The sequence below is a fragment of the Pinus tabuliformis genome, chromosome 5_2, assembly GCF_031772625.1.
Source record: "Pinus tabuliformis cultivar Carrire ecotype Pingquan chromosome 5_2, CPIR1, whole genome shotgun sequence".
Taxonomy (NCBI): Eukaryota; Viridiplantae; Streptophyta; class Pinopsida; order Pinales; family Pinaceae; genus Pinus; species Pinus tabuliformis.
This window is the reverse complement of record NC_142306.1, coordinates 227067712-227077038: the sequence shown is the minus strand read 5'-3', so window position 1 is coordinate 227077038 and position 9327 is coordinate 227067712.

The following is a 9327-nucleotide window of genomic DNA, read 5'->3' as shown; positions in this document are numbered from 1 at the left end:
ATAAAATCTTGCCCTTATCCGCCGCAAGTATTTTCTTTGTTTCTTAAACTTAGCATCTTTCTCCAGCTATGTAACTTAATGGATATTTATCTCAAAATCAACTAAGCTTATCTAGAATTGGATCTAGAAGTCTTATCATGAAATAATTATCCATTCCCATTCACCAATGGGATTTTATTTGGAAAGAACCTCATATCTTGGTGTCTTGTATTCCAAGCGTTTTAAATTATCTTTATTTATTTAACAATAAAGTATTTACTTTCATTGTTACACATTGTACCTAGCTTTTCTTAGCTTAGGTTAACAGAGTGTTACATACAATGAAGGGGTGTTACACATAGAATCTTGTATTTCATGATAATTCCAAGCATATGGAGATCATATATCATTTCATACGTGACATGGTGTAGAGAGGAGATATGAGACTCCATCATATTTCAATTAATGAACAAATTTCCATTATCCTCACCAATGCTTTTCTGAAAGGGAATTTCTTGGTCTTTCAAAGCAACTTGGAATGATGGATTTGACCCTCCCGAGTAAGGGTCATGGCTGATCGAGAACATTGAGCTATCTCTTCCCCTCTATGTGAGATCTCAAGGTGAGGAATTGAGCTGGAGAGCTCATTGGGTCGACGAAACTCGTGGAAAATAAGTGTGTTTGATCCTTACCTTGTGGTAAGTGAGTATCTCCCCTATTATCATCTCATCGTATGTCTAGTTCTTACCTCATAGTAAGTGTGTATCTCCCCTGCAGATTATATCCCAGTATGCATCCTACCCATAAGCTAGGCTTATTGGAATTATTCCTCCCCATTTAGCCAATGGTTTGAGATGATCACTGGGGTGTGTCTAATCCTTACCTTGTAGGGTAAGTGTGTATCTCCCCTGAGTACATTGGGTTGTGTCTAACCCTTTCCTATAGGGTAAGTGGTTATCTCCTCCCAAGGTTGTCGATGCAGGTGTTCTACCACTTGACTCTTAAGAATCCTAACAGGAATATTAATAGACAATAGGAGAGTTGTGATCCTTACCTCACAGTAAGTTGTATACTGCATATTTTCCTTAGATATTGTATCGCCCCAACACATAAATTGGCCATGCTTGGAAGTATATAAATATAAGACAAGTGACCCTCATTTGGACATCATCATCAAGCATCTTCTTCTTCTCTCTTCTTTGGTTTGGTTCGCTCAAGTCTAAAGTCGTTCACAGAAATTGGTTCGTACAGGTCCAAAATTGTAGGGACAGTGCAATTCAAATAAATAAATAAAACTAGCATCAGTGGATGGAATTCATCCCATGATGCAATACAAATAAATAACTAAAACGAGCCTGAGTGGATGTAATTCATCCCATGATGTATAATGCATAACATAGATAACCTAAAACACATGCTATACAATGTCAACCTTAAAAACATAATTATTCATTATACATAGTTCTTTCATGCATAATCATTCAATCATCTCATAAGCCAAGGTAACACATGAAATTCAATCATCTCCTATGCTTAATATTTGATAATAAAAAGTGTAAGGAGTCAACAGACAGAACACCCCAAGCCATTGGAAAATGTAGCACTAGCCACCTAACCGAGAACTAACTTCCTCCAGTTCACCCCCAAGTCAAGAGTTCTTGCCATGGATCAACTACCTCATGTTGATATGTTCAATGGGTATTCAATACCCTCTTTCATGATATGGTGTCCATTAGCGACGTCCCTCTTTTATTGTTCTTTTTATCCATTCACCTACGCTTTTCTCATAAAATCTCGCCTTTCTCTCCCATGAGGCTTTTCCTCATAAAAGCTTGTCTTTCTCTCCAGCAAGGCTTTTATTTTTTTCTTAAACATAGAATCTTTATCCAGCTAAGTAACTTAATGGATATTTATCTCAAAATCCACTAATCTTACATAAAATTGGATCTAGAAGTCTTATCATGAAATACTTATCCATTCCCATTAACCAATGGGATTTTACTTGGCAAGAACCTCATCTCTTGGTGTCTCATTTTAAGAGTGTTTTATATTATCTTTACTTATTTAACAATAAAGTATTTACTTTCATTGTTACACCTTGGACCTAGAGTTTCTTAGCTTAGGTTAACAGAGTGCTACATACAATGGAGGGGTGTTACATAAAGAATCTAGTATTTCATGATAATTTCGAGAATATTGAGATCATATAACATTTCATACGTGACATGGTGTAGAGAGGAGATATGAGACTCCATCATATTTTGACTAATGAAAAACTTTCCAATATACTCACCAATGATTTTCTGAAAGGGAAGTTCTTTGTCTTTTGAAGTGGCTTGGACTGATGGATTTGACCCTCTCGAGTAAGGGTCATGGATTATCGAGAACACTGAACTATCTCTTCCCCCTATACGAGCTCTCAAGGTGAGGAATTGAGCCAGAGAGCTCCTAGGGTCGATGGAACCTGTGTATAATATGTGTGTCTGATCCTTACCTCGTGGTAAGTTTGTATCTACCCTATTATCATCTCAGGGTATGTGTAATCCTTACCTCATAGTAACTGTGTATCTCCCCCTGCCGAGTATACCCTAGTATACATCCTACCCACAAGCTAGGCTTGTTTGGATTATTCCTCCCCATCTCGCCAATGGTTTGAGATGATGACTTGGGCGTGTCTAATCCTTACCTTGTAGGGTAAGTGTGTATCTCCCCCAAGTGCATTGGGTTGTGTCTAACCCTTACATATAGGGTAAGTGGGTATCTCCTCGCAAGGTTATGGATGCAGGTGTTATACCACTTGACTCTTAAGAATCTTGATGGGAATATTAATAGATGATAGGAGAGTTGTGATCCTTACCTAATATTAGGTTGTGTCGTGGATATTGTCCTTCGATAGTGGATTGTCACAAAACATAAATTGGGCACCCTTGGAAGCATATAAATATAGGACAACTGACCCTCATTTGAACATCATCATCAAGCATCTTCTTCTTCTGTCTTATTTGGTTTGGTTCGTACATTTCCAAAATTGCAGGGTCTAATCTCGCACAGTTGTTTTTAGGTTTTGGTCTATTGTCGCACTGTTAATATAGGAAAATTTCAGCTGTAGCCACTTTCATACAAGCTTCTATGTGCGGTTGGAGTGCTTCAGCCACCTAGATGAGTTGTCTCTTCATGTAGCTGAGATCTAGGGCTTTTGTTAAAAGTTGATCGTAGGTTGGGAATGCTAATTTTGATCAACATTGTTGTTGGGCTCATCTCTTGATATTATTTGGTTGGTTTTATTGGATAGTATTGTGATTGATGAATTGGAACATTGTACTCTCTCTTTGCTGAACATTTTATGACAATCTAATAAGAAGAAGAATTTGAAAGGGTTTTCCCCCTTGTGGGGATTTTCCCTGGTCTTTGACTAAATATGGTGTCTCTTATTTGTCTCTCATTGCTCATTGCATTTAATGTTCTATATACAATTCCTCTTGATAATTGAAAGATTTAATTCTGTTTAAAGATTGCTAATTGAAGATAAGAATTGGGCTAAAGTGATTGTAATAGCATAGAACAACATAAAATTAACAACAATATTATTTTGTATCATGTTACTGAAGATATAGCCATGTTATCAAAGTTATAATGAGTTGAAATCTAGCTAATGCTTTTTGAGAAATCATAAACTTAGGGTACCACTGCTTTCACGATGTTTCTTCTGAACATGTTGTCAAGACCAAACTTGCATGCACATTTGAATAAATTTGTCTGATGGCAAGATACATTTATTATGTGTTGAGGATGGGATCATCAATTTTAGAGTGTGCATCTACAACCTCTTCTTCATGTGGCTTCTCCATTGCTAGAGAAGTCACAGAAGCTAGGTTATCAGACATATTGGAATTTTGACGGAACTTGAAATCAAGAAGGGGAATGTATTAGGGATATTTTGTTAGTTTTTGTTTCAGGGATAAGGGACCACATTTCCTATCAACATTTGAAAGGGCCCTGCTGAGCCTGTGTTTGAAAAACTAATTGGGAAAATTAGCTCAGGTTTTAGGGACAATTTAGGTTCAAGGAAGGCTTAAAGGGAAAAATGGTGAATGAATATTGGATGTAGGTCAGAGAAGGAGGATAATATGAGCTCTTGTGCATGTCTTCTCTACTCTGACCCCCTTTTACAACAACAATGAACGAAAAGATATCTCGGTGGCCCTTTTATGTAAAAAAAGGAATTTTGCACTACCACATTTCAAATTGTGATTGGGTGTGCTAACATCATGATGATGTCACCATACATTGGTGATGTCGTCATACAAGGTGTGGTGTTGATGTGGGGCAAGTACATGGGTTGGATAGGTGACATGGAGGATGATGTGGCTGACATGATAAGGCATGTGATGTGAAAACGTGGGTTGACATCACATTGGGTCCACTCTCCCCCGCCAAGCAATTTTTGCATGGGGAGGAAGTTGTTTTGGTACAACACCAACCTGAGCATGCGAATAATGGTGGCCCACTACTCCTCCAGGGTGGTATTGCACCGCACTGCCTAGAGGTGCTAACCACTGTGCATGTCAATGGTATGGTGTGATCTTCATCATCAATCTATGTGAACCACAATCCATCAAAATTGGGGATTGTGTAGCTTCTCGGTCAATGTCACAGTGACAATACGTGATCAAAAACATTATTCTGACATCATTAGAAATGATTTTTTTTTTGTAGCTTGCAGAGTCCACCAAGTAAAATTAGGACCATTATCCTTAGCAAAATTAGAAGCAACAATTTAACTCATTACTTGCAAGGTCTTGTGAACATTTTTTAGATGATAATAAATTCCATTTTAAGTAATGAAAAAATTATACTTCTACTTGGTATGGGGAAGTGGGGAAGTTGTTTTACTCAAAATGACTACTGCAATCTTTTATTTTTGGTAAACATTAAAATATTTTTTAGTTATGAATTTTTTCTTTTAGATGGCAATTTTGACTCCATATTAAATATCGAGGCAATTAGTTATCTCCCTCATATATTATAAAAATATGTTTGAATGCAACTAATGAGATTATAAATTATATTTTTGTTACATACTTTAACAATTCTGCAACATATTGATGTCATCAAGACATATTGATATCATCCACATAAATTATTAATCTAGCCATATCAATTAAATAAACAATAAACACTAATATATATCAACCCATGATAAGTATTAGGATACTTATCAGATGATATATCTCATAATACAAAAACTAAGAAAAACATAACAATTAACTAAATATATATATATATATATATATATATTTTTATTATTATTATAATAATAAAAAAAATTAATATATTAACTATATATATAATTATTTTTTTTAAACATAGTTTATGATACTTATCACATTTATGTTATGTTTTTTTTTTAATTATTAAATTGAAAAGTGGAAAAAAACATAATTACTTTTAAGATACTCTATAGTTTTAATTATTATTAAAAAATATTTTATAAAAATATAAATAGATCAATTTTTTCATATTGACTTGACAAAAAAACACATTAAAAAATTCTACACATTAAAAAATTCTAAAAGCAAAAAATTCTAAAAACAAATAATGTTGATGTGTCATATATCTACATGCTAAAACATATATACATTAATTTTTATTTTTTTTAATATAGTGTCCACACTTTGGTTATGCGCCTGCACTTGTTTTAAATATAAGGTTATATATAGCCACCACCTCGTATACATGCCTAACCCGAGGAGGTATATGGTGTGGCAGGTAACGTTGTCATACCAATGTTTATTCAATGTTTATTACTTGTCTATAATCTATCGCTCATACGATGGCATAAAAACCCTGTGACTTCTCCTCGAGCGTATCAAGACTGTCCTGCCCTCATTTGTTGGCGCCTCCTGCGCTGGACATCTGGCAACAGCATTGAATCCTGCTGGCCTGTTCACGTGATTGGGGTATGGTTGCTAAGCTTGGGACTTTCCCACGCCTTGCTTTTGGGTAATAACGCCTTCATCAACGGTGTGAGGTTTCTGCATGAGATCGAGGGTCACAAATGCTCCATGCTTCCACCACTGGCAGGTTTTCCTCATACTGCTCGGCGCTTCACAGCTCTCTGCTAACCACTGCAAGGGTTTCACCCCATAGCTCCACGCCGAGACCACCCGCCATTCCAGGCACATGCGCCATCCCTGAGGGGCTTCCGCTCCATGGTTTCTCATTCTCGAATCGGCCAGGTAATTATACAATCAATTGGAAGTTCTAATGTGATTTTGAATTTAATTGCTATGCAGAAGTTTAATATTTTATCCATTGCTTGACAGGTTGTGAACGGAAACTTCTAGCTTCTACGGCATTGGAAAATCCCTCCAGATGAGGCCCGCTGAGTTACACTGGTATTTATCTTGGTTCAAGGGTTTAGTTTTCTGTTGATTCTCCTCTGTCCCGCTTCGGGTTGCCAGGGGTTTTCCTCTGCGCTTGAAATGAGGCCCCAACCTTATTATTGCACAGTTGGCCGCAAATCACGATGGACCGATGCTCTTATTCCGGTTCCAAATGTTCTGGGTCTGCTTAAGGAAATTGGGTACCTCTTCGTTTCCGGTGATTTGGGTTCTACCTCTGGTCCCCGAGGCTGAAGTTCACTTAGTTCTATTAAACAGTTGTTTATTTCTTCGGTTTGCTGAATGTACTGGGACTATAGCCATATGTATTGTGGCTGTATTGAAGCCTGGTTGGAAACCGGCTAGCTTGTTTAATTTGGACTCATATGGCTTGTGGCCGATAGTTTAGTATAACTCACTGTTTATGTTACGCTACTGTTACTTTTCATGCTGATAAGAAATGGTTCTCTTTTATGAAATATATGGTTTGATTGTTACCTGGATGCGTAATGCAATTTCTCATTTTGGAATCCTGCTTTTTCGATTTACGGCATGCATGCACTTTGTTTACAGTGTGATCTAAGGGTCCATCCCATATCGTCAATGTATTTAACAGATATGCATAAATTTAAAGAACTGTCGCGCCTGCATCTGATTATTATAGATGTATGGTCGACTAGTTCTGGGTTCTCCGTAACACGAAACCCTGATGTTCTGGAAGTTATATAATAGTTATACAGAATGGTTATTGATTTCCTAGTTCGTTATTAGCAGACAATACTTCTGCGACCTCTATGCGATTGTTTAATTTGGTACTTTCCTTGATGCAATTTAAATATTTCCACTGTACATTACAGGAATGTCAATATGGTTTTACCATATAGCTCTTTGCTCTTCTTGGTAATGCTTTGCATATTTAATCGTCGTAATATTCAGAAGTATGTTCCACTTAACTGTTCAGATCTTAAGATTCAGGATATTATCTAGGTTTTTGTTTCCCTGTTCATATTTGTCTGTTCTTCCTTCAGGCTTATTCCGACACTGTGGAATCTCCAGAACCCCCACCTGCTACGGTTTGACCTGGTTCGGGGTTCAAGGTTTATTTGTTCCTTCTTATTTCCTTATTAAGATCTTCACTGGACACCATCTAACTGATTGAAGTTATCAGAAAAGGTATTTTGTCTAAGATTATAACGAGAGATATTCGACTTACTGTGAACATTAAGGGTCAAGATTTGATATCGACCCAGAGTTCTATTTTCCTCATAAATAGCTAGTTTTTCCTGGTTTGGTTTCCCCACAACTGTAAGCGTATTTGTCTGGTAGGAATCAGGCTTGTTTTTGTAAATATACCACTCTCTTTTGTTCAGATAATCTCAGTTCTCTATTCTTCGAGTTTTACAGATACTCTGTCTATAATTTCTTTTGCACAGTAAATCATAGTTACACTATATACTGTTTACAATTATTGCATAGGCAATCACAGTTACACTATAAGTTACACAGATAACTATGGGGACATGAGGGTTCCGTTACTTACCTGATCTCCGCTGGTAAGGTGAGTCTGGAACAAGTCTCCTGCCAAATCTCTGTGTAAAGCTTGTTATCCACCCAACCGCGAGACTTGTCCTTCGGGACCTGAGCCTTCCCCCCAAGCTTCTGCTTACCGGATCACTATCCTCAGTAAGACAGCACTGTGTGCTTGACTATCTGGTCCTTACCAAACTTAGTCCATACAGGGTTTTTTCTTCCCTTTCTCTTTCTCTGCCTGTCTCCACCACCCAGTGTTCTCTCAACCAACCTCCCCTTTTCCCTGGAAACCCTTCCAGTTAGGGAAGGTGATTATTTCTAGTTTTGTTAACTAACTTTTCTTTTCCAGTTCCCTTTTGGGAATTCAGATATTTTCATGAGTAATTCTTTTAATCATTATTTTAGTGCACATGTAAAATCAACAGAATACTCTCAAAAGAAAATAAGTTCCTCAATATCATTCTAATTCAGTTTTTGCTGTAGTAACTTTTAAATAATTACATTTTTACGGGGTCATCACATCTCCCCCTCCTGAGATTGGACATCGTCCCGATGTCTAGTGTCTCCAAACAGTTCCGAGTAAGCTTTACGAAAAAGCTCTTCGTCTTCCCAAGTGGTCTCTTCAGGTCCATAGTGCTGCCACTGCACTTTAATTTGGGTAATAACCCGCTTCCGCAGCTGTACTTCTCTCCGGTCGAGAATGCTCAGCGGCTCGACCAGGACCTCTCCTTCCGGTTCGACCTGCAACCAATAACAGTATCAGTCTTTTGTTCCAGATACATTTCCAATTAGTTCAATTGAAAGCAATCCTTACCCGTATATCTTGCCACTTGATCACATGCTTAGGGTCATAGATATACTTTTTAATCATGGATACATGGAAGACATTATGAATTCTAATGTGGCTTGGTAAAGCTAGCTGGTAAGCTACTGGCCCAACTCTTGCCAAGACCTGAAAAGGTCCGAAGTAACGAGGTGCAATTTTAGCACAACTGCTCCATTGCAGAGTACTTTTCCTGGCTTGAATTCTGATGTAGACGTGATCACCCACCTGATACTCTTTGAACCTTCTTTTCCAATCTGCAAAATTTTTCTGCCGATCTTGAGCGACCTTTAGGTTGGCTCGCACCTTTTTGACCATGTCCTCCATCTCCTTGAGCATTTATGGTCCCAACCTTAATTTGTCCTCCAGGCCACTCCAATTTGAGGGTTTCCGACATTTTCGTCCATACAAGACTTCAAATGGAGACATCTGAATTGATGTGTGATATCCATTGTTGTAAGCGAATTCCACCAAGTGCAAATAGTCTTCCCATTGTGTCGGTTTTTGCATGACACATGCCCTCAACATGTCCTCCACCATCTAATTTACTCTCTCCGTCTGTCCATCAGTCTGGGGATGGTAAGCTGTGCTAAAATTCAGCTGTGTACCCAG